We start from the raw sequence: 23,572 nt of genomic DNA, 5'->3' as shown, positions 1-23,572 counted from the left end.
ATTAAAAGCAAAAGTGAATTACTGGGACCTTATGAAGATAAAAAGCTTCTGCACAGCAAAGGAAACAACCAACAAAACTAAAAGGCAACCAACGGAATGGGAAAAGATATTCGCAAATGACATATCGGACAAAGGGCTAGTATCCAAAATCTATAAAGAGCTCACCAAACTCCACACCCGAAAAACAAATAACCCAGTGAAGAAATGGGCAGAAAACATGAATAGACACTTCTCTAAAGAAGACATCCGGATGGCCAACAGGCACATGAAAAGATGTTCAGCGTCGCTCCTTATCAGGGAAATACAAATCAAAACCACACTCAGGTATCACCTCACGCCAGTCAGAGTGGCCAAAATGAACAAATCAGGAGACTATAGATGCTGGCGAGGATGTGGAGAAACGGGAACCCTCTTGCACTGTTGGTGGGAATGCAAATTGGTACAGCCGCTCTGGAAAGCAGTGTGGAGGTTCCTCAGAAAATTAAAAATAGACCTACCCTATGACCCAGCAATAGCACTGCTAGGAATTTATCCAAGGGATACAGGAGTACTGATGCATAGGGCCACTTGTACCCCAATGTTCATAGCAGCACTCTCAACAATAGCCAAATTATGGAAAGAGCCTAAATGTCCATCAACTGATGAATGGATAAAGAAATTGTGGTTTATATACACAATGGAGTACTACGTGGCAATGAGAAAAAATGAAATATGGCCTTTTGTAGCAACGTGGATGGAACTGGAGAGTGTGATGCTAAGTGAAATAAGCCATACAGAGAAAGACAGATACCATATGGTTTCACTCTTATGTGGACCCTGAGAAATTAACAGGAACCCATGGGGTAGGGGAAGGAAAAAAAAAAAAAAACAGGTTAGAGTGGGAGAGAGCCAAAGCATAAGAGACTCTTAAAAACTGAGAACAAACTGAGGGTTGATGGGGGGTGGGAGGGAGGAGAGGGTGGGTGATGGGTATTGAGGAGGGCACCTTTTGGGATGAGCACTGGGTGTTGTATGGAAACCAATTTGTCAATAAATTTCATATAAAAAAAAAAAAAAAAAAAAAAAAAAGCACGTTACTATTACTAGTAACAAATGATGGTCCTCAATGTTCTCATCTGTATGTTGGGTTGGTGGGTATGTAATATTAAAATGTTTGCCCCCTTGGGGCGCCTGGGTGGCGCAGTCGGTTAAGCGTCCGACTTCAGCCAGGTCACGATCTCGCGGTCCGTGAGTTCGAGCCCCGCGTCAGGCTCTGGGCTGATGGCTCACAGCCTGGAGACTGTTTCCGATTCTGTGTCTCCCTCTCTCTCTGCCCCTCCCCCGTTCATGCTCTGTCTCTCTCTGTCCCAAAAATAAAAATAAACGTTGAAAAAAAAATTAAAAAAAAAAAAAATGTTTGCCCTCAAGGTGTCTGGGTGGCTCAGTTGGTTGAGCGTCCAACTTTGGCTGAGGTCATGATCTTGCAGTTCATGAGTATGAGCCCCACATTGGGCTCCGTGCTGACAACTCAGAGCCTGGAGCCTGCTTTGGATTCTGTGTCTCCCTCTCTCTCTGCCTCTCCCCAACTTGTGCTCTCTCTCTCTCTGTCTCTCTCTCTCAAAGTTAAATAAACATTTAAAAAAAATTTTTAATGATAAAATAAAATATTTTACATCTGTGGTCAAATGGTTGTTTATCAAAGTTTCCCTGAAGCACAATCCATTTTCTCAGCTTCGAGAAATAGAGGGATGTAACAAGTGAATTCGGTTCGATTGTCTGGCTTTGGTTGATTTCAAACGTGCTTGTATTGAATGCTAACCCTTCTTCAATTCAGCAACTAGCTTATATATGAAAATTAAACGTTTGGGGGGGAATTTCTTCTATTCATTTTTAAACTTGTAGCTCAGCACTTATTTGTATTAAATTTTCTTTCCCTCCTTCACTCACTTGCAGTAGATTAAAGTGTTGATCTTTTCTTTTTGAAATCATAGTTTGGTAAGTGGGTGTCTTTGCAAATAGTAACTTAATTTTCTCTCTGGGAGTTTGCAGTTCCCAACCTGTGGAGACAAACACGGAAACACCGTGCCACACAAGCATTCTGATATGAAATTTGGAAAACTGGGATTGTTGAAAAAGCTAGGAAGCACAGATTGCACTCCCTTTGGACAAAGGTAAACAGGAAACATGCTTTTTTATAAAGTCAGAGATTAAATGAGTTAGTAGAAGCAAGCCTAGACATCCACATAAGCCAGAGTCGAAAACTATAGACTAAAATACATCTGATAGCAAAGAGAATGACCCTTTGCAAAAGCCCTCACTTTTTATTTGAATCAAGGATTCTTCGTAAGTTCAGCAACCTGCAGGATTTTAAAAAGAAAACTAAAATCCTCAGAACAGCAGGCTTCCATCCAACACTTTTGCGATTATCAAATGACCAGATTTGAAACGGTCATCATCTCACACCTAGGGATTTTCTTTTTTTTATGTATGTTTTAATTTGTGAAGCATATCCACAGACAAAATGACTCGTGAGAAACAGAATCCTCCAGTGCTCCCAATTGGCCCTATTTCTCTATCAAGTCAAGAAAGTCAGTTTTGCCTTGGGATTTTAGAGTGTCCTTGGGTAGCCCTTAAATGTACGCAGTGTTCATCTTGCAGCTATGATCACTGGTTTCTTTTGAGATGTACTTAAGCTTTTCTGGAAGTTGTTCAGGAAACTGGAAAATCCTTTTCTACAAGGAAACTTTCTTCCTGGGCCTTCTTATAACTTGAGATGATGACCCCTTTGGGTCACGCAACCCATGGATCCCACTCTGTGAGTCTGTTTTATAAAGACAGTATAGTAGGTGATATCTATGAAATACATTTGGAAAGTGGGTAGGAACTAAGATAATATCTTTTGAGAGTCACTGGTGGCCTCTGAAATTATAATTCACAGAAAGTCACTGCTAGCCAAGATCTCTTTTGAGTGGAAACCAGAAAAGACAATATAATAGAACTCATCTCTTACGAAGCAAGTCTTGATTCTCTTGGAGTTGCTAACACTAACGTCATTGTCCTTTTTCCTCAAAGATGGAATGACACTGGTTAAAAACTAAAGGTCTATTAATTAGCATTTCAGATATGCCCTAAATCACTTGGAAGTATAACAATGGAACAGAAAAAGAAGAATAGTATCAACAACAGAGAAATGCTGCCTAACAGAATATTAAGCCCTTTTTAACAAGGAAAGCCATAGCTAAATTTACTCATTTGCTGATGAGCCACAACTTCCCCCATAGGAAGAAGCTCTTTCTTAGCTAATATGTTTTTTTAAGTTTTTTAAAATTTATTTATTTATTTTGAGAGAGACAGAGACAGTGCAAGTAGACATCAGAGGGCGGGGGGGGGGGGCGGGGAAGAGATCCCAAGTAGGCTATGTGCTGCCAGCACAGAACCCGACATGGGGCTTGAACTCACAAAACCATGAGATTGTGACCTGAGTTGAAACCGAGAGTTGTATGCTTAACAGACTGAGCCACCCAGGCGCCCCCTTAGCTAGTATCTTCTAATGGTTTAAAAGCATAGGTTTAAAAATCCCAACTAACAAAGTGCCTGGATGGTTTAGTTGGTTAAGCGTCCAATTCTTGATCTCAGTTCGGGTCATGATCTCACGGTCCGTGGGATAGAGCCCCACGTTGGGCTTTGTGCTGACAGCTTGGAGCCTTCTTGGGATTCTTGCTTTCCCTCTCTCTCTCTGCCCACCCCCACTCATGGTCTCTCTCTCTCTCTCTCTCAAAATAAATAAATAAACATTAAAAAAAATCCCAACTAGCCCAGCTAGCTGTGTGAGCTTGGGACTCCTTAAGCTTCAAATCTTTCATCTGCAAAATGGGGTGCAGAAAGTACTTAACCTTGTGTAGGGTTGACCAATTGTCCCGGCCTGCCTACACCTTTCCCAGTTTTAGCACTGAAATTCCCAGGTTTCAGATAACTCCTTGGTCCTGGACCAAGTACTGGTCCTGGACCAGTACAATTGGTCACTCTATTTATGAGAAACAAATGAGAAAATGCATGTAACTTTTATGGCATCATGCCTGGCACATAACAAAAGTTTAATTTATTTTAGCCATGGATTGGAAGGGGTCAAATTTTATCCCTTTTCCCCCTCATACATTGTGGATGTGCTTCTGCCAAACAAGAAGGAGATATAACCTCCCACGACCAGCTGTCAGATTTGGTCAGAACCTTGCCGTGACCATGAGGGACTTGGGGCAGCATGTCGTCTACCCTTGTGCAGATATTCCAAGGTAGAGTGCGGGGCATAGACGGCACAGGAATGGAACAGCTATAAGATAAGGGCATACCGTTTTGCTTGTTTGCTTTCCCAGTGCTAGTATGATATGGATTTCACTTCAGCTCAAGTCTCCTTCCCGTGGATATTTTCATCCCTAAGTATCTTGGGTGCCAAATTTTCAACTTTTTCCCCTTCCTCGTATTCACAATAGCCAACACACATCAAACACTTGGTGTGTCACAAATCATCTTTAAGCATTTTTACACTTCTACATTAACTCATTAAAAGTAACAGCAACCGTGAAGTTATGACTGATGTTCTCCCCCATTTTCTGAGGACACACAGAAAGATGGAGAAACTTGCCCTGGGTTTAAGAGTTAGTGGGTGGGAGCTGGGATGCAGATCGAGGTGGGCTGACCTCCTTCTGCCTCACTCTCCTCACCTGTAAAATGGGCAGAAAAGGAACTACTCATGTAGCTCACAGGGTTGTAGAAAGAATCAAGTGATTTGGTACATTTGAAAACACACGGTCAGCTTGCAAATTTTAGGCAAATGTGCCTTCATTATTCTTCTATTACACTCTTATCTGCTCATCCTTGTTTCATAGTCATGCAAACATTTTGAGAGCTGATGAGATTATCCTAAGTGTAATCAAGGTCCCCTCTGTGATCAAGGATACAAAGACTTATTTCCATGGAAGCCTCTCCTTGGGATGAAATTTAGAGCGGAGAATTGCCCTAAATTTCTCAGATCAACGATGCCCCCGACTTTCCCCCTGTTAAGTAGCACTTGTTGTCGAGACACAGAACATGAAATGAGGTCCCTACCGTCACTATCGTGCAGTACAAAAATGGACCCTGCAGCTTGGAAGGCAGGGAAACAGATGATGTGGCCAGGCGGGCGCTGAGTTCCCATTACGCAGACTCCCACTGCAAGCTAATTAGAATGCAGGACTGTTCCAAAGAAGCCAACCAAGCCACGGTGTCCTTAGGACACCAACTAAAAGGAGCATGACACGGGAGCTTGGGTTTGCTTTGGATGAGAAAGCTCAGAAGAGACGGTGTGTTCACGCTGCAGATCATTCACTATCCTGCAGCCCCGGGGTGAGCACGCACCCCACAGCATCACTCTGATTAATGGAGGCCCTATATGCACACTGACATCAGTATCGGGGCTCCAGAGCGTTAGGAATCTCACCAGGTGTGGCTAGTTTATTTTCAGGTGTGGACAGGATAGTCATTAAAAACAGAGCCAGATTTGGTCTCCTACCTAAACTCAACACCTCGGCTGCCCCGCCCCTGGCAGCATTTCCACGCCTGCAGAGGCTGCCTTTTTCTTGTTGGGCATGCAAACCTTTCACTCATCAGAGGCCCAGAGGACTTTGGAAGACTCCAATGTGTCAGTATCGGTCAACTAATGGAAGCCATGTGTTTGCAGAATGGAAAAAACCTGGCATCCTAAGGATCCAGACATGTCTCATCATAAATGGGTCTAAAGCAGAGATGCTTTTTTTTTTTTAGTTCGTTTTTTAGGATGTTGGCCCCCCTCCCGATTAGCTATGGATAAAGCTATCCTGAATGACCCCACTCCTAAACACGAAGTGCCCTTTCACCAAGGGCAAAGGAAGCAGCTAAGATTTCTTGACTACATACAAGGTCCTATGCAATTTATTAATGTAATGCTGATCACAATGGTTATATCAATGGCTGCGAATTTAGTGCATAGACCCGCTAAGAGCTCTCTATGTTGGCCAATTTACTTACCAGGTGGGGAAGTAGGTATTGTCATTCCCATTGTATGGAAGGGAACTAGTATACTAGTTGTATACTTTTCCTCCCATGGCAGAATAAATCAGAGATATAGGAATTACAATTAATTTTATAGCCACAGAGGCTGAGATTTAGAGAGTTTGAGTAAACTTTCCAAGGACATGTGATTGGCAAATGACAGTGGAGGGATCTCAGTGTAGTGTTTAAAAGTCAGGAAGGGGGAGCCTGAGTGGCTCAGTCGGTTAAATGTCCAACTCTTGATTTCGCCTCAGGTCGTGATCTCATGGCTCATGAGTTCGAGCCCTGCATCAAGCTCTGCACTGACAGTGTGGAGCCTGCCTAGGATTCTCTCTCTCTCCCTCTCTCTCTCTCTCTGCCCCTCCCCTGTGCTCTCTCTCTCTCTCAAAAAAAAAAAAATGAATAAACTAATAACAACAAAACAATATCAGTGAGGTCTGCTGTGCTTACCAGAGGATAGAATTTCTAAGGTGAGAAGGATTTGATTGCTCAACAGACAGGTACGTTGCATACTTAACATACCACTGTAGTAGCATAAGCATCAAAAGAAGGAGAGAAATTCTTGAAAGAACTTGATTATTTCATGGAAGTGCCAAGCTATCAAAGTAGTCACTTGGGAAAGGAATCCTGCAGACTCCTTTCTTACGATTTTATATTTTTGCATCTTCAGTAAAAAAAATGATGTCAAAATCTCCATGGCTGAAAGCAATAAAGGCGTATTTTTAATTTGTATTACACATTCACTGTGGGCCGGCCAGGAGGGACAGTGGATCCCGAGACGGAGGGGGGGGGGGGGGGGGGCGTGGTTCTGTACTACTCAGCCTTCGCTCAGGGAAGCAGGACGGTCACAAACAGCCCTGGCCTCAGTGGCAGAGGGGAGACAGCATGGGCAATTGTTCATTGGCCGTTGAAGTTAGTCTCCTGCCAGAAAACGTCTGCTCACATTCCATTGGCCCAAGCCAATCTCGTGGCTTATATGACTTTAAGGAGGTGAAGACTGGTGGTACTGCCATGTGCATGGAAGGAAAATACCAAGCCTATTGGGGAACAGCCTGACAATCACAATTCTGCAGATAGACAGAAGATAGGTAGGTAGGTAGACAGATAATGATGGGCAGAGAACAGATAGATACAAAGATAGACAGACAGTGAGATGAGGACAATAATCTTTTCAGTGTTTGGGGCTCTCAAATGTCGTAATCCTTCCCAGAAGGGAGGGAGAAAAGGCTGGTCGTCCCTCCTTGGAGTTGGATAAATGCAAACAGTAAGATCCCACAATCTCCTGTTCTCCTCCAGACCCTGTGATTCTGATTCCTTGCTTTCTGCCTCCCACCTCAGTTCCAACGGTTGAAGACTTGTTTTCTCACTGGAGTGGGAGCAGGGCTGATGACCTCACTGACCGTCTCCAAGCTGCTTTTGGGGGCAGGTTTGTATGCAACCTCGATGCCTGGGTTGTCTTCATTTCGGACCAGAGCTAAAGGGTCCTGCGGCTCTTGGTGTGAACATGGCTCCAAGCCAGTGGTTGATCTTCTGCAGGGTCACCCGGGGTTCCAAGCTTCCCTTCTTACTTCTTTCCCAGCCCTTCCTGCTGAACATCTCTTCCCACATTAGCATCTGAATCCTGGAGCCTGGGAGGAGGAGGTGACCACTTTGGGGGATGAGGGGTTCTAAAGGCTCCTTACAGTTATGAGGGCAGGTGAGCCCTGGGAGTCCTCTGTGGGTCTCATTCTTCCTCACTAGCCTGTGGGGTATGACCCCTTGCTTCAGATGCATAGATTATAAAAACAGACTGCTTTACCAAGGAGCAGCCCACAGTACCCACACCCCAAGACAGTTACCTCACAATGCAGTTGGGCACCTAGGCTCAAGGCTCCCTTCTTTTGCGTTGTATCACTGGCTCTTACCAGCTTCATCCCTTTTCGAGATAAAAGGCTGTGTCTGAAAGGTCAGTTCTGATGGTCCTGGGCCCTTTCATGAAAGTCATCTGAATTGCTCATTTCTTTATCCCTCTCCTCCTATGGCCTGGTTTCGCTCTGACATAGCTCCCGAAGGAATCACTTTGACATTTCGTCAAAAATTGGTTGCAAACTGAGCTCTTTTCAAAAGTAAGTCTTATTTAAAAAAAAAAAATACTTCCTTCTTTTTCTTTTGTGGTTCATTAGCATCTTCTATTTTTTTTTTTTTTTTCTTTTTCTCTGTCTCTTTCTACTGGAAACCAGAAGTATTTCACCCTGGCTTGCCAAATGATTTTTATCTCAGTAGAAAAAGAACTTGCTATTTCCTGAAAATCTACCACCATCACGACCACCACTACCCCCCTTTTGAAAATACATTTTGTGCTGGGAATCAAAGTCAGGTAACTTGATAAGGAGTTAATGAAAACAAATTAATTCTGTCTGCATTGAAAAGAGAGACAGCTTGGCCTCACAGAGTTATCTTATTTGCTTCCCGAAGTTGGCACTTTCTTGATGTAACACTGTTGAAAACTCTAGGTAGTTGGGGGAAATAAACAAGGGCACACAATTTTCCCACTGGAGTAAGGTGATTATGTGTGTGTAAATTATTCAGATAATTTTTGAGGGGTTGTGGGAGAAATTTCATTCCAACACATCTGGCTAATTGCATCTAAATTGTCATTTTGACCCTCCGTTATGTGGACAATTTGCATTAAATCCTGGGATACAGAATACGAATTCTAAATAGTGTTTGTGTGACAGCTGTAAAAACAGTATTTTAATCATCCGAGGTCTCTCCTTCTGGAATGGGATTGTATAACTGTAGGAGAGGTGTCATGACCCTTACTCCCTCCTCCCCTTTCTAAGCCCTGTGCTCCCAAGGATAGAACATGCTCACTTTATAATCATTCTGGACTTGAAGGAAGACTTCCCAGTTTGAGGAAATATGTATCATTCAAAGCTGGCAGCTTTTATATTCTTGTAGAGTCACTGAAAAAAAAATGTCACCCTAAAAGTGACATCACAAGGGGGTAGTCTAGGGGACAAGAGACTACATTTTATATCCAGTCATGCATTCTTATGTAGCTACCAGAAGAATGGTAGCAATGTATTGGAGATCATTGTTATTTGCAGTATTGTGGGGAGTGGGGGCCAGGGTCTGGGCTTGCCAGTGTCATTGTTTGGGGGTTTGTCCATTCTCTTGACTTCCAAAGATGATCAAATCAAAGTAGAGAGGATCAGAGGCTAATAAATGTAGGCATCCTAGGAACCTTGTGTGGCTTTCTCTGGCCCCAAATAATTACATATCAGGATTCCCTTCTTTTTCTTCCTCCTCCATTAGCAGGTCCTTCTAACTGATAGGAAGTCCGTGACGTTAGAATCGGACAGTACAGGGGGCACCCAGGGAGAAGTTGGAGCTGTGTCTGATGTCACTCCAACTCTTGGTCCAATGAATTTTCTTTTCCTTGTAGAGACCTCAAATGAAGCTATCCTTTTCTCTTTATCAGTTGAAAGAATTTTCTAAAACTCAACTAGAGATTTAAGGGTCTCACAGACTGAGGTGAAAATCCTAGGCTAAAGCTTAAATATTTACAGAAATGTCTAAGGTGGACATTTCATACCCATCAGGTTTGAAGGTTGCTTTCTAGATCATTTTGCTTCTTTATGGATCTTATTCCAAAAGGTGAAGCGAGGGGCGCTCCATATCTTTATGATCTCAACCAAGACGTTATATAAATCATTCCACCTCTTTTTAGGGTCACCTTCTTGTACTGGGTAGCCTTTAGACAGGATGTTCATAAACTGCTTCAGCAGAAACCGCCTGAACCTTCCTCCAGTTTTGGATGTTTCAGTGAGGTGACTGGGAAGAGGGATGGGTCTGTGGTCTGATCCTAAAATCCAACAGCCAGCAACAGTTATTTGCCTCAGGATTTTGGGGTTTGAGATGTTTGGCTGTTGGTTGAAGATGACAGAAAGGGAGAAACCCAGTAGACGGAAGGGAAGATGCTAGCAATGCCAATGGAATTCAGATGGGGGGGGGGGGTGGCAAGGACTCTAACATCCTCCAAATAAGGCTCCATTCAAGTAATTGGGCATTTGTGCCTTGAGTTTCTGGATTCCATTCTCAATATGCATGCTGAGTCATTCCATTTTCTTCCTAGGGCTTTTCAGTTTGCCTTCCAGGATTACAAATTGATATTATCTGCTAAGGCAGACCCAGGCTTGTTAGTATCAGGGCTATTTAAAGTTGAGAATGGCCAGGAGATCCTGGGGAAAGTGCAATAGAGAATTATGGAAACATCAATTTAGGTAATCTAAATCAAAATCCTCCTTGTCCCAAGTATCTGGTTATCTATTTCTTTCTCTTTTTTTTTCTTTTTTTCTGAGTTATCAATGAGTCAGACAACCAGCACTGCCTTTTGATGATATGGCTTAGCCTACAAACAATCCAGGTAGACTCCTATATTCCCTTTACATATACTATCACGACATAGTTTCTTGTGGCCTCATTATTAGGGCTTTCTCTTAATTTCAGCCAGTTTTCATAGTAAGTAGGGATTCGGGGAAATGATATGGGAAGTTTAGGATAAGACATTAGAGAACTTGAACTTGAGTTTCTGATTTACTACTAATAACTTGTGTGATCTCAGCAAGCCATTTAACTTGTCTGAGGGTCAGAGATCTCCAGTGGAAACTGGACTAAGATGCTACGACCAAGTATGTAGGAAAACCAATGGGAGGGGCCACTGATGGCTATTGTCTCTGTGTCACTCATGCACAGTTCTTTTTATTAACCTTTTATTGTAAAAGACTCAACCACACTCGCACCAGTACATTTAGGTGAGGAGCTATGATTATTTAAAGGCAATTGTAAACCACAGGTAGTTTAAAGATGAGACAGGGATGCCTTATCTATGGCAATCTTTCTCTTTCCAGGCTGTTCTGGGGCACTCTTGTGATTTTATTCCTTTGGGTTCATAAAGTTTTCCCTCAGGAGTCTTTGGCAGGCTGCCTGTATTGGTTTTCTATTGCTGTCATAATAAGTTACCCTAAACTTTGTGGTTTAAAAGAACACAAATCAATACCTCATAGTTTCTGTAGGTTGCGCATCCAACATGGGTCTCACTCACCAGGCTGACATCAAGGTGTCGGCAGGACTGTTGTCCTCACCAGAGGCTCTGGGGGAGAGTCCCTTTCAGCTTCATGCAGTTGTTGATGAACTTGGTTTCTCGGGGTTGCAGGACTGAGGCCCCTGTTTCCTTGCTGGCTGTCGGCAGGGAGTGGCCAGCTGTCCTGGGCTCCCAGCTTCCTTCCTCCTTCTTCAAAGTCAGCAACAGCAAGACAAGTCAAAATTTAAGTTTTGGCCTCCCTTTTGGCCTCCTTGTGCTGGATAATCCAGGATCGTCTCCCTACCGTAAGGTCAGATGATTAGTAACTTTAATTTTCTCTGAACATTAACACAACAATACCTAAATTAAACGTTTGAATAACCAAGGGCTGGAAATCATGGGGTGTGGAGGAAGCATCAGATTCTAAAGAGTTGTCCTACAGGTAACATACTTATTATCAGTTATCAGCACCTTTAGGAAATTAGCCTAATAGGTGGGTTTCCAGCATTGCTGCCAGCTAAAAGGAGTAGGATGATTTTTTTTTTTTTTTAAGGCTAAATGGGACATTACATGGGAGATTACTTCAGTGTTTAGGTTCAAGGGTTAGAAACTTTTGGCAGGGAGTATATGAGGGCAGTGAAGATCTAAGCTAGGTAGTAGAGACAGAGAAAGGCTCACTTATTGGAAAAAATAAAATAATAAAATAAAATAAAATAAAATAAAATAAAATAAAATAATAAAATAAAATAAATAGAGATGACCAAGGGGGAAAATCATTTACTTAACACTATGCTGCTGTGTTTGAGATTGAGATGTATCTATTTGTAACTGATTTGTAACTAATTTGTAACTAATACAATATCTAGAAATATACAGCATGCTCACTGGAAATATAGCTTTGAAAATAAATGGAAAAAATATTCAAATATGTTAAAAAAGATTTGAGAAAATATTTGAAGAGATTTGCTTGAGCTGGGTATGGAAGAAATCCTCCCTTCTCCCTTTCACCCTCCTTAGATTTTATAATTGTGCCCAATTTCTATTTAATGTACACTTTGTCATTATGTAAGTATTTTTACAGAGATACATGCATAATGTTTAAATAAAATATATATGCTATATCAAAATATCTTCAGGAAGTAAGACTCCACTGCCTTGTTTGGTGACATTATGTATATATACTGTATATACATTCTATTTGTCCGTGAGTATTGGTATGGAGATGATAGATAGATAGATAGATAGATAGATATGGATAAATGTAGAAGTTGACGTAAGTATGTTATCATTACACAGGCATAAATACAAGACCTCACATTCTCAAATAAAACCAATTGCAATACCACATTAAAAAAAACAAAACAAAACAAGCCTATAGCAAGTTTCATTTTCACCCAGATTCCATTATTCCATGACCCTTTCTCTTTTAATCTGCCTTGGAGTAGATGTAGATCTCATTCAAATATCCAGAGTCATTCCCGTTACAAGTCCTTTCCAGGACAATGGGAAATATATTCGATTTACATGTTCATTTTGTGGTCATCAAGGTTTCCTGTCCGTGGTCCTTCTGTGAATTCCCTTTGGGCTTAGTTTGGCCCATGCTTCTAGAAGTGACCGGAAGACACACATGCACAGAGTTTGACCCACCCACAGTACCTGGGGTTTTTCAACTCATACATCTGTCTGGGTCAAGCTGACTATTGTCCGGTGTTCAGGTCCTTGACTGGAAGTAACAAGACTAAGGGAGAAAAGAAATCATATCCTGTCAATAAGCGCTGAAAATATTTAGTGTGGCAAGCTCTGTGTTTTCTTTCTTATGAAAAGCTGATTAATATTCAGTGGTTGAAGGTTAATACCCCATTCATTTTATTCACTTTACATCCTGCACACAGCAGTGACTGTTCCAATTTCAACTCCTAATTCATACAAATCTGGTTCCAATCAGGAGATTAGTAACTTACTGCCTAAGCAGAAACAAATCACACAATTGCTAAGCTTATCTTTCTACCCATGCACAGACATGTACATGTGCTTGAAATGGACTCATTCATGGACAGATGCAAATGCATACAGACCAGCAAAGTCCAATCAAGGTGGATATATCTAGAAAATTTTATTTGCTTGTGCAGGCATGTGATAAGAACAGATAGATGAAACGGACCCCAGAAAGCATGGTCTAAATAAACTCGTATGTGCAACAGTCTTTAACCTTACTCAATATTTGTGTCTTTGCAAAGTTTTCTATATCACAAATATTCCTGTGCTGAATCATATTTTCAAAGTATTAGGATGAGACATATTAATAGATTCTTTATACTATGTCCTTTCATAGAATATGGTATTATTTTGTAAATTATCTACAACCACTCAATCTATTTGTTTATAAATTCATTTTTATATTTGAGAAGTTTTCGTAAAGTTGGACAGATCGCTTTTTTTTTTAAGAAGACGAAATTGCTACAGGAAGGATAAACTTGAGAGTAATGATAATGAAGGTTTTTCTGATCCTATGAGTAAAGCTTCAAAACAGGTCACCAAAGTAGGGAGGGTATTTGCATTTTCTGATGACCTTTTGAAATCGTATCTCATTTGTCTAGAAAGGATTAAGGAGGGACCTGCAGGGGTCTGTCTTAGGGCTCCTTCCAGGTTAGTGAGCCTGTGATTGGGAGAGATCTGTCTGTAGTCACTGTAGGAAAGGTAAGTTTAAGTGGACATCTGTATTCAGGGTAGGAAGGAGAGGAAGGCAGGTCCGTCAAGATGTTGCAGTTTTGGATGATGGCACACAACAGTTGACCTAAAGAATTCATCATCTAGGGGCACCTGGGTGGCTCAGTCGATTAAGTGTCCAACTTAGTTTTCACCTCGGGTCATGAACTTGCGGTTTGTGAATTTATGCCCCGCATCAGGCTCTGTGCTGATGGTATAGAGCTTGCTTGGGATTCTCTCCCTCTTTCTCTGCCCCTAAGCCGCTTGCTTTCTCTGTCTCTCTCTCAAAATAAGTAAATTTTTAAAGATTAAAAAAAAGGAATTAATCATCCCAGTGATTGGCAATCTAACGGTGAGAATAACTGGTACTAAGGTTTTTTTTTTTTCTTTTTAAAAATTTTTTAAAAAATATTTATTTATTTTTGGGAGACAGAGACACAGAGTGCAAGCAGGGGAGGGGCAGAGAGAGAGGGAGACACAGAATCTGAAGCAGGCTCCCGGCTCCCAGCTGTCAGCACAGATCCTGATGCAAGACTTGAACCCACGAAGTGCTGGATCGTGACCTGGGCCAAAGTCGGACGCCCAGCCGACTCAGCCACCCAGACGCCCCATACTTTTTTTTTTTTTAGTAAGTTTTTTATTGTTGTTGTTGTTTTGTATTTCTTTCTGCTTTCACAACATGTTGTGTTGCTTAAAAAAAAAAATGATTCAATGGGATGAAGAAGAAAGTCTTGGTATTAGACTAAATGCCTTATTTGAGGGCCTCAATTCTGGTTATAGTTTTTTCCTAAAAAGATATTTCCTAAAGCCTTGCAGAGCTAGGAATCAATGAGAGACTCTTCCAGCTTATCTGAAAGCCTGAATTTCATCTATCACCTACAGACTTCTATGATTCTATCCTTTTTTCCTTTCCTCTTTGACCCTTATATTAGGAAAAAAAGGCAAAATACAGAATTTTGGGCTAAAAACATGCCACAAACAAATAAACGATTCTGTCTTAGAATCCTGTCTCTTCCACTTACCAGCCTGGATGGTCTTGGCCTCTTCAAACATCCAAATCTGGGCTCAAGATGAAAAATTGCAAGAGATAAAGATGATGACAAGCATATCATGGGCCCTCAGTGGTGACGATCACCATGGCTTTGCTGTGAGGGTTATGTGGTCTATATCTGAGGAAGCATTTGGAAATTGGTACATTGCAGAGAAAATTATGCATCCTTATTATTTCTCCATGTAGTTATATTTCAAATGGCCTGAATGGCTTTCATCCGCCCTGTGTCTGTCTACTTTCCAGACAAATTCCAGCTCTGGTCAGTGACCATCTGTGTTTTCTTTGAATCGTAGGGAAACACAACCCCTCAACTCTTGAGCTAAGTCAAACATCTTCTAGCTGTTGCTGAAGCCCTGGGTCGGCAACGGCCCGAGGAACTGGGGAAGTTTCTATCAGTGAGGACTGTATTTCTAAAAAAATTTACGATGTCCTTGTCAAAAATGTTTGAGGGACGCCTGGGTGGCTCAGTCGTTTGATCGTCTGACTTCTGCTCAGGTCATGATCTCGTGGTTCGTGGGTTTGAGACCCATGTCGGGCTCTGTGCTGACAGCTCAGAGCCTGGAGCCTGCTCCGGATTCTGTGTCTCCCTCTCTCTCTGTTCCTCCCCCACTCACACTCTTTCTCTCTCTCTCTCTCAAAAATAAGTACACATTAAAAAAAAGTTTTTTAAAATCTTTTTTTTAATGTTTGAGAATATGGAAGTCCAGATCCCAGATTGATGTCCCTGGAAACCAGATGTCATCCTTACCTGGGGAAGAACTTGGAGTCTCAGGTGGGACTTTTCTAACCACCTGGCCTATGTCATCCTTTTAAATTGTGGCAACATACACATAACATAGAATTTACCTTGTGAACCACCTCTAAGTGTAGGGTTCAGTGGCACAAGTACATTCACATTGTTGTGCGGGATCACTGCCATCCTTCTCCAGAACTCCTTCCTCTTACAAAATGGAAACTCTGTCCCCATTAAACACCAACTTTCCATTTCATCCTTCTCCCCGACCCTGGCGGCCTCCATTCTACCTCCCGTCTCTATGAATTTACCGACTCTTGCTACCTCCTATAAATAGAATCGTACCTATGTGTCCTTTTATGACTGGCTTGTTCCACTTAGCATCATGTCCTCAAGGATCACCCATGTGGTAGGTGCCTTTTCGTGCCAGGAGAGTGGGGGTGATGTCCCTCGAGGACATCTGGGGGGTGTCAAGGATCCAGCATGTTTAGAGTCTCTGTGAGGTCACTGGGTACTGACAGGAACCCAGGGGGGTGATAGCAACATTAGCTTCACTCCTTATTGGTGATGATAAACCACCCTTAGCAGCTCCAGACTTGCAGGGCTTCTGAAGAGAATTCTAGAAGACACGGACGGGATCCTGACAGAAAAGCCCACACCCTCAGCGATTCGGAGGTGGCGATCCCTTTGGGGAGACTTGGAGGCTGTGTCGTAATGGGGTTTCTCACTGCTTAGCACTTAGCACTCTCTTTTTATTTCGCAGATGCCATCAGGAGGGACTCTGGCTTGTGGAAATACTATGTTCTCTTCCTGCCTTCGGGTGACTGTACAAACTTAAAAAAAAAAAAAAAAAAGCCCAGGCTGCAGCTCCACACAGGGTGTCTAGCCAAAATGCAAAGTTTTACCACAGCACACAAGTAGACAGTGTTTTTCAAGTGCGGGAACCGAGTGAGGTGCCTTTCAGCACCTTTGCCGGCACCTTCTTTAAAAATGATTTAAATTGGAGGCAATAGCATCGAACGCTGAACATCTGACATTCAGACAAGACTTAATGAATCGTACACTTTAACAACATCACTCTCCTCCAGCCACTTCACTTGGAGCCCATGGTGGTTGTTTCTCCCCCCCACAAAAACATTTGTTCTGCAGACCATTTGCTGGTTAGAGTGTCCTGGGCAACTCTTCATTCATGGCAGGGAGAGCTGGTCCAAGAGAGACTGCAAACCTGAGCTCCTCCCGTGTCCAGTCTCTCCGGCTTTGGACTTCAGACTCGAGAGACAACAGTGGTCCTTCGGAACCCGACTTAGAACCACCTCGGTCTCTCCCCAGCGCGGTCTACTGCAGAGTATTTAAGCTGCACGACCAAATGTCCCCAACCTACAACAGCCAGTGCTGTCATTTGACTGATTTGAATCAAACTGACAAAAAAGCTATGACTCTGTGGATCGGAAAATACCAGTGTTAGGGGGAAAAGACAACAATTCTGATACTCAGGTTGGAGCGAATCATTATCTTCAGTGTTGTTATTTAATCCTCTCCCCGTGGGGGTGACAGAATGTCTCATAGCTTGCCTGACAACTGCTAAGGACACAGGCAGCGTGGTCCAAGGCTGCCCAGCTTCACCAAGGACCATACGCTATTGTCTCATGCACCTTTTGGACGGGCTACCAATTCAATGCCATTGGCAGAGAAAGCGGGAAGGGGGGGCATTCCCTCGGGGCTGCAACGTATGCAAACAATTTAATCTTCCAATCCAATCCTTAATGTAAATGTTTAATATAAACCTGATGTTAACACGATGTACATGAATTTACTGGCCGGCAAAGCTGGGATTTACATCATTCTGAAAATCAGATGTTCTTTGCAGCAGGGATTGGGAAAACCTTTAAATATGGCAAGGTTTTCCCTCTGAATGGCAGGTGCATCCCTAACGCGCACAGGCCCAGGGCTCCCCCGGGGGACCGGGTGTTCACAGATGCCAGATCCCGTGTGCAAGTTAAAAGATCCTCAGCTGTTGCTTCGTATACCTCCCCGTGAATGGCAGGTTACATTCTAGACCGGTTACTGGCAAACTAAGGTCTAGGGGCCAAATCAGGCCCACAGATTGTTTGTCTTTTTAACAACTTTCATGAAATATAATTGATATACAAGAAATAGCACATTTGTAATGTATACAATTTGATGAGTTTGGACATAAGCACACACCTGCGAAACTGTCACTACAGTCAAGGTGATAGACGCATCCATCACCCCCAAAAGTTTCCTTGTGCCCCATTGGGTTTTTTTTTTGTTGTTTTGGTTTTGTTTTGTTTCGTTTTGTTTTTGTACTTTGGGGTGAAGAACACGTAATGTGAGATCTACCCTCTTAACACATTTTTAGGGGAAGGCGTTTAATGGAAGTAAGTTTTGGTTATGGAAGAAGAGTATCTTCTAGGGATCTTCTGTAGAACACAGTGTCTGTCATTAACAATACTGAATTGCCCACTGCCTGTTTTTGCATGGTACACAAGCTAAGAAGGGGTTAAAGGGTTGAAAAGAGTAGAGAAAAGGGAAGGGGTACCTGGGTGGCTCCGTCTGTTAAGCTTCTGACTTCGGCTCAGGTCATGGTCTCACGGTTTGTGGGTTCAAGCCCCACGTCAGGCTCTGTGCTGGCAGCTCAGAGCCTGGAGACCGCTTGGGATTCGGATTTCGTGTCTCCCTTTCTCTCTACCCCTCCCCTGCTCATGTTCTATCTCTCTCTCAAAAATAAATAAGCATTTTTAAAAATTTTAAAACAAAGGGAAATCGCATTTTATGACATGTGAAAAATCTATGAAATTCAAACTCTGGTCTCCATGAAGTTTCATCGGAACACAACCACGCTCGGTCAATTATGTGGGGTCTGTGGCTGTCTTTTCAACATAGTCGTAGAGTTGCGTAGTTGTGGTGGTGACTCTATGGCACAGAGAGGCTAAAATATGTACTCTTTGGCTCTTCGTGGAAGAAGTTTGCGGTCTCCTGCTCAATGCAGTCTGCATAGTGATAATGACAATGGTGGCTAGCAATTATTGATGGCTTCTTTACATTGTGCCCACTGGATGCATACTGCCTGCCCCTTCAGCACACGGTGTGCAGTATGTTAATTTCCACATAAACAATTATATTTACTAAGTGTTTGTGGGTTTGTCATTCTTATGGACCTTACCTTTGTTTACTTCTATGCCTCCAGATTTGGACTTCTCAAAATGTTAACAATTATCAGGAAGAAACAAAAATAGTAATAGTTTTTTTTTTTTTTTTGTTTTTTTTTTTTTTTTACTCCTTCAAATTTTACCATTGCTCCAGATATTTGATGCTGGGTAAATTAGGTATTAAACAAAACTGGCTACTCATCAGTATGACCAGGGGAAACTTAGAAGATGCCTGTACTTAATGAAGCAGGGTCTGAGGACGGAACCCAGAACTTTTGTTTGTTTGGTTTTCATTTTTAGGGTTTACCAGTGATGCTTAGATTCAGCCTGATTTGGGAAGAAACGGCCAAGATTATTATTTTATTGTACACCCTTCAGAAGGATAAAGCCTGTATTGTGAATACCGCCTGATTAGGAACTCTTTGAGAGTAAAACTCATGTCCCTATTTTCTTAATCTCTGGCCTCTCAAGCCCCAAATTCCCCCACCTCCACCCCCCGCCCCATGCCCTCCACTGCCACAGGGTAATGAGATAGGACTTTGCACATAGGAGGTGCCCAAACGTGGTTACTTGACTGACTAGATAGCACAGTTCCTGATAATAAGTGTTGACTTCCTCCCCCTGCTTGGGAAAGAACTTATCTATGAAAATAAAATAGTACCCACAGAACACTGAATGCTTACATGAAAATACTTAGGGCAGTCTTGGACTGGCCCAGGTTACAGCTTTTGTTCCTGACCAAATTTTCACAAAGGAGTCAGACTGACCCTCACTGAGACTGAAAATTCCTATCTGGCCTTAATGTAACCTCCTAGAAAGGTGAGGAGTCATTATCAGCAGATTTAATATCTGTAGTTTTATGATGGGATCCTAATTTTTTTCCTCCAAGCTTTTAGGATTAATATCCCTAGTTTATAGGCTGCATGGAAACGTCTCTTTGGCCCCTGCGAATGAAATAATTAGCTACACATGCTATCCAACACTCTTCTATGCTTTGGCCCCTCATTAGTTTCAAATCTCAATTTAATTTCCAGGAGAAATAGTTCAGGGTTTCCTGAGACTTAGCAATTGAATCTGACCAACGGCAGGGGGTCCAGTACCCAGACTGCTTTTTTTTCCTGGTCCCGCCTCCGCCTCTCACCACGGCCCACCCCCCACCCCCCCACCCCCCATCAGATCTCTGTAAGATTCTATTTTGCTGCCTCTGTGTTTGCAAATGGGACAGACCAGAAATTGTTTCCTGAAATACAAATACTTCCATTTGTTCTCTTCCTAATTGCTCCTGGAGTTTGATTTGGAGCCGGTAGCTTTCTGGAATAGTTTTTCATAGGTTGATCTGTGGTAAATTGATATGGCCCTAGAATCAAACATCTGAATTGCTAACTCAAGAGAAGTGATGCTAATTTGCCATTAATTCATTTGATGGTAACTGTATGTAAATGCCAGTTTTGTCCTCATTGACGTAACTCTGCTGCTACTCCTCAAACCCTGAAGCACACGGGTAGTTTTTTTTTTTAGTTTCAGCTTGCAGATGTACACATGGGTTTGGCCATCCTGGAGAAGGAAGATTGGTAGGCTCTTATCCATGAGCTCTGAGCCCCCCTTTTGACCACCAAGTAAGTAGTAGATTTTAAAGAAGATAAACATGTTTGAAGGCAATGCTCTGTTATGGTGATAAAGCATCAAACTTTAAAGACTATTTTGGTAAATTTAGGTATTCGTCTTAGAGAACCTCTCGTCCTAACAAAAGAAAAAAAAAATGGAGTGGAAATTTTGAGATGTGAAGAAGCCATGGGAAAGAAATTGTGTACGAGGAGGACAGCATGTGAAGAATGGTCTTGCACTACCTTGCAAAATTATGAAATGACACTGGCCATCGGTCATGTCTGGGAAAATGTTAACACGTCTAGAGTGCAATGCTTCGTGTGTATAATTCATATAGAAATGGGAAAATGTACTGCATGAGCACTCTCCACTAAGTGCTACCTCTGGAAATTTCCTTGGCATCTTTGATCAAGTGGAGTTGTTTTATTTTGTTTTTTCCTCCTGACAAGGAGGCTTCTGATAACTATATTCTTGCCAGGCAGAGATATGAGGAGAAAAGTATAGATTTCAGTGTCAGAGAGAAATAAGTTGGGTTCTGACTTTTACCGTTTATTAGCTGTGCCCAGTTAGGCGAGGCCCTCAACCTTATAAAGCCTCAATTTCCTCATGGCTATATTATTCCTATATGTTGGTATTGAGAATTAATGGGAAAAAATTATGTATACAATATATTAGTAAATATTACTTCCATATCAGGGCTCACATTTCAGTATTTCAAAATGTGGCCATTTTTGTTTTAGGCACTTAAATCCTCCTTATCCGTCTCTGGACATATTGAGTTCTTTTTCTGCTGTGTAGTTTTGCTCATTTTTTTTTTTTAACAACCTAAGTTATTTAAATTGTGAAAAAAAAAATCATGGAGTGCTTGCCTGGTCAACCATACCCTGAAATTGGAATAGTATGGATATGATTAGTTGAGCTCCTAAAAGAATAGTCCATGAATTTATGAATCTTTTCAAAAACAAAACTACATGATACCTTTATGAAGACTCCATGGAATTTTCCATGAAGCTGGGGTTGTCAGAAGACGGGACATTGAGGTGTTTTTTTAAGTTTGTTTGTTTATTTATTTATTTTGAGAGAGAGAGAGAGAGAGACAGAGAGCAAGTGGGGGAGGGGCACAGAGAGGGAGAGAGAGAATCCCAAGCAGGCTCTGCATTGTCAGCACAGATCCCGATGCAGGTCTCAAACTCAAGAGCTATGAGATCATGACTTGAGCCAAGATCAAGATGCTTAACCAACTGAGCCACCCAGGCACCCCTGTTTTGTTCTGTATCAGGGAGAGAATGAGGGGGGGAAGGGAACAGTAGACTCAGGTAAACAAGTGAGGGCAGATAAAGAGGTTTAAAGACAGAGGATATATGGAACCCTCTTCTTAAGGACTAAAGGATACTCTCAAGCAGGGCTATATTTGAGAGACTAGAAGTGGTTCAGCTGCAAAATAGAGAATAGGAAGCAAGAGGGGTTTGCTTACCCTGAGGATTAGCATCCTGGCAGACCAAGGCAAGACCCTCCATTGGCTTGCTCCATGCCTGGCTCTCTTTGCTTCTACTAGTACCTATCCAAATGGATTTTCCTGCCCAGGTCTGTGTCTTCAACCCATACTCACTACGTCATTTGCAGGTTCAACACTTAACCCTCCAAAAATTTTCCCTGACCAATTACATTTCATGACCAATCACTTAGTCATTGTTCTATTCATACTTAGGTATGTAGAATGAACTATAGTATAACACTGCCATTTTCTTTCCAGTTATAATTATTAAACACAGACCTATTTCCTCTTTCCCTCTCAACAATAAAAATTCTGAAAGCAAAAGGTTGTGTTCAGATGTTATATTAATCACACACAGTAATAGGACCTAGCATTATACTGATCACATAATAGGCAACTTTGTAATGCCTGTTGGAGTGAATTTATTTGATTATATTAAAACAAAAAAACAGTTACAGAATTACCTATTTGGTCTTGTCCTATTGCTTGGTTCACAACTAACTTTGCTGCTCACTTTAGACTATATTGGCTGAGAACAGAAGATTTTGATTTAAAAATGCCATTATTATGCATGAAGGACAGCAAAGCAATTAGTTCTCAAATATCAGGCTAAGTTTTGAACTGAAGTTTGTCTTCTTGAAACTTAAGGAGATAAAAGCGGAATCTGGTTACCCTCCTGGAAGTTTGCACCAGCTCCTGGCCTACTGAAATTACATGGCTTTAGGATTCAACTTTTGTACTCTATTCTTGCCTAGTGACCTGTAGGTTCTGGTGCAAAGTTGGGGATGCTAACTGGGTGCATTATCCCCAAATGAACAAAACATTTTCGGGGTGATGTCACAGTTCACCATTGGATGTTACCATTAGATTTCAGTTCAATGGTAATTTAAATCTTTTTTCCTCCACATGTTATTCATCAGAGCCCCTCTTCTTCTTTGGTCCTTTACAATCCTGAATCAGTGCTCATCCTAGAAATGGACAGAAAGAGAATTGTATCAGAATCCCCTAGGGCTCAAGGGAAAGAAAATAATGACACAATGGTCTTATTAAGAAGGATTTGTTATAGGGGCTCCTGGGTCAGTTAAGTGTCCGACTTTGGCTCAGGTCATAATCACATGGCTTGTGGTTTCGAACCCCGTGTTGGGCTCTGTGCTGATAGCTCAGAGCCTGGAGCCTGCTTCGGATTCTGTGTCTCCCTCTCTCTCTCTGCCCCTCCCCTGCTCGCACTCTGTCTCTCTATCTCTCTCAAAAATAAATAAACATTTAAAAAGTACTTAAAAAAAAAGAAAAGTTTATAAAGTCATACAATAAAATGACCTGGGATAAGGAAATGAAGGTGTGATTAATTCTTTTGTTTAGAAATGGTCTTCCAAGGTTTGGATTCCTTCCGACGGCTTTGTCAATCTTAGGATATCATTTAAGATCATCTTTGTTCTTACCCAACTCGTCTTGCACTTGAAAGATGACTGCCACAGCTTCAGGGGTCACAGACAGACCCATCACCATGAGGCAGAAAGGGGCCTCCGCTTTCTAGCTCTTCTTAGTTACAAGGAAACTCTTCCTTGAAACCTCTCCGTTCTCAGACTTCCCTTCCATCCCATTGGTAAGAAGTGGGCCACATGCCCTTTTCTAAGCCAATCACTTATTATACACACAATTATACAATTGAGTGAGACTAATCAGTATTCATCCCCCTTTGGTCACA

At 42.0% G+C, this 23,572-nt stretch overlaps 1 long non-coding RNA gene across 1 annotated transcript; it reads left to right on the top strand.

The window, feature by feature from the left end:
- The first annotated feature begins 1,574 nt into the window (after positions 1-1,574).
- On the top strand, positions 1,575-17,433 carry LOC109494441. Its single transcript, XR_002738172.2, has 3 exons — positions 1,575-2,150; positions 7,381-7,468; positions 16,361-17,433. It is a non-coding gene; the product is annotated as an uncharacterized LOC109494441 (long non-coding RNA).
- The last annotated feature ends 6,139 nt before the right edge of the window (positions 17,434-23,572 follow it).

This window comes from Felis catus, chromosome E1 (genome assembly GCF_018350175.1).
Source record: "Felis catus isolate Fca126 chromosome E1, F.catus_Fca126_mat1.0, whole genome shotgun sequence".
Classification (NCBI taxonomy): Eukaryota; Metazoa; Chordata; class Mammalia; order Carnivora; family Felidae; genus Felis; species Felis catus.
The sequence above is the reverse complement of the archived record's forward strand: the minus strand, read 5'-3'. Positions and strand labels throughout refer to the sequence as shown.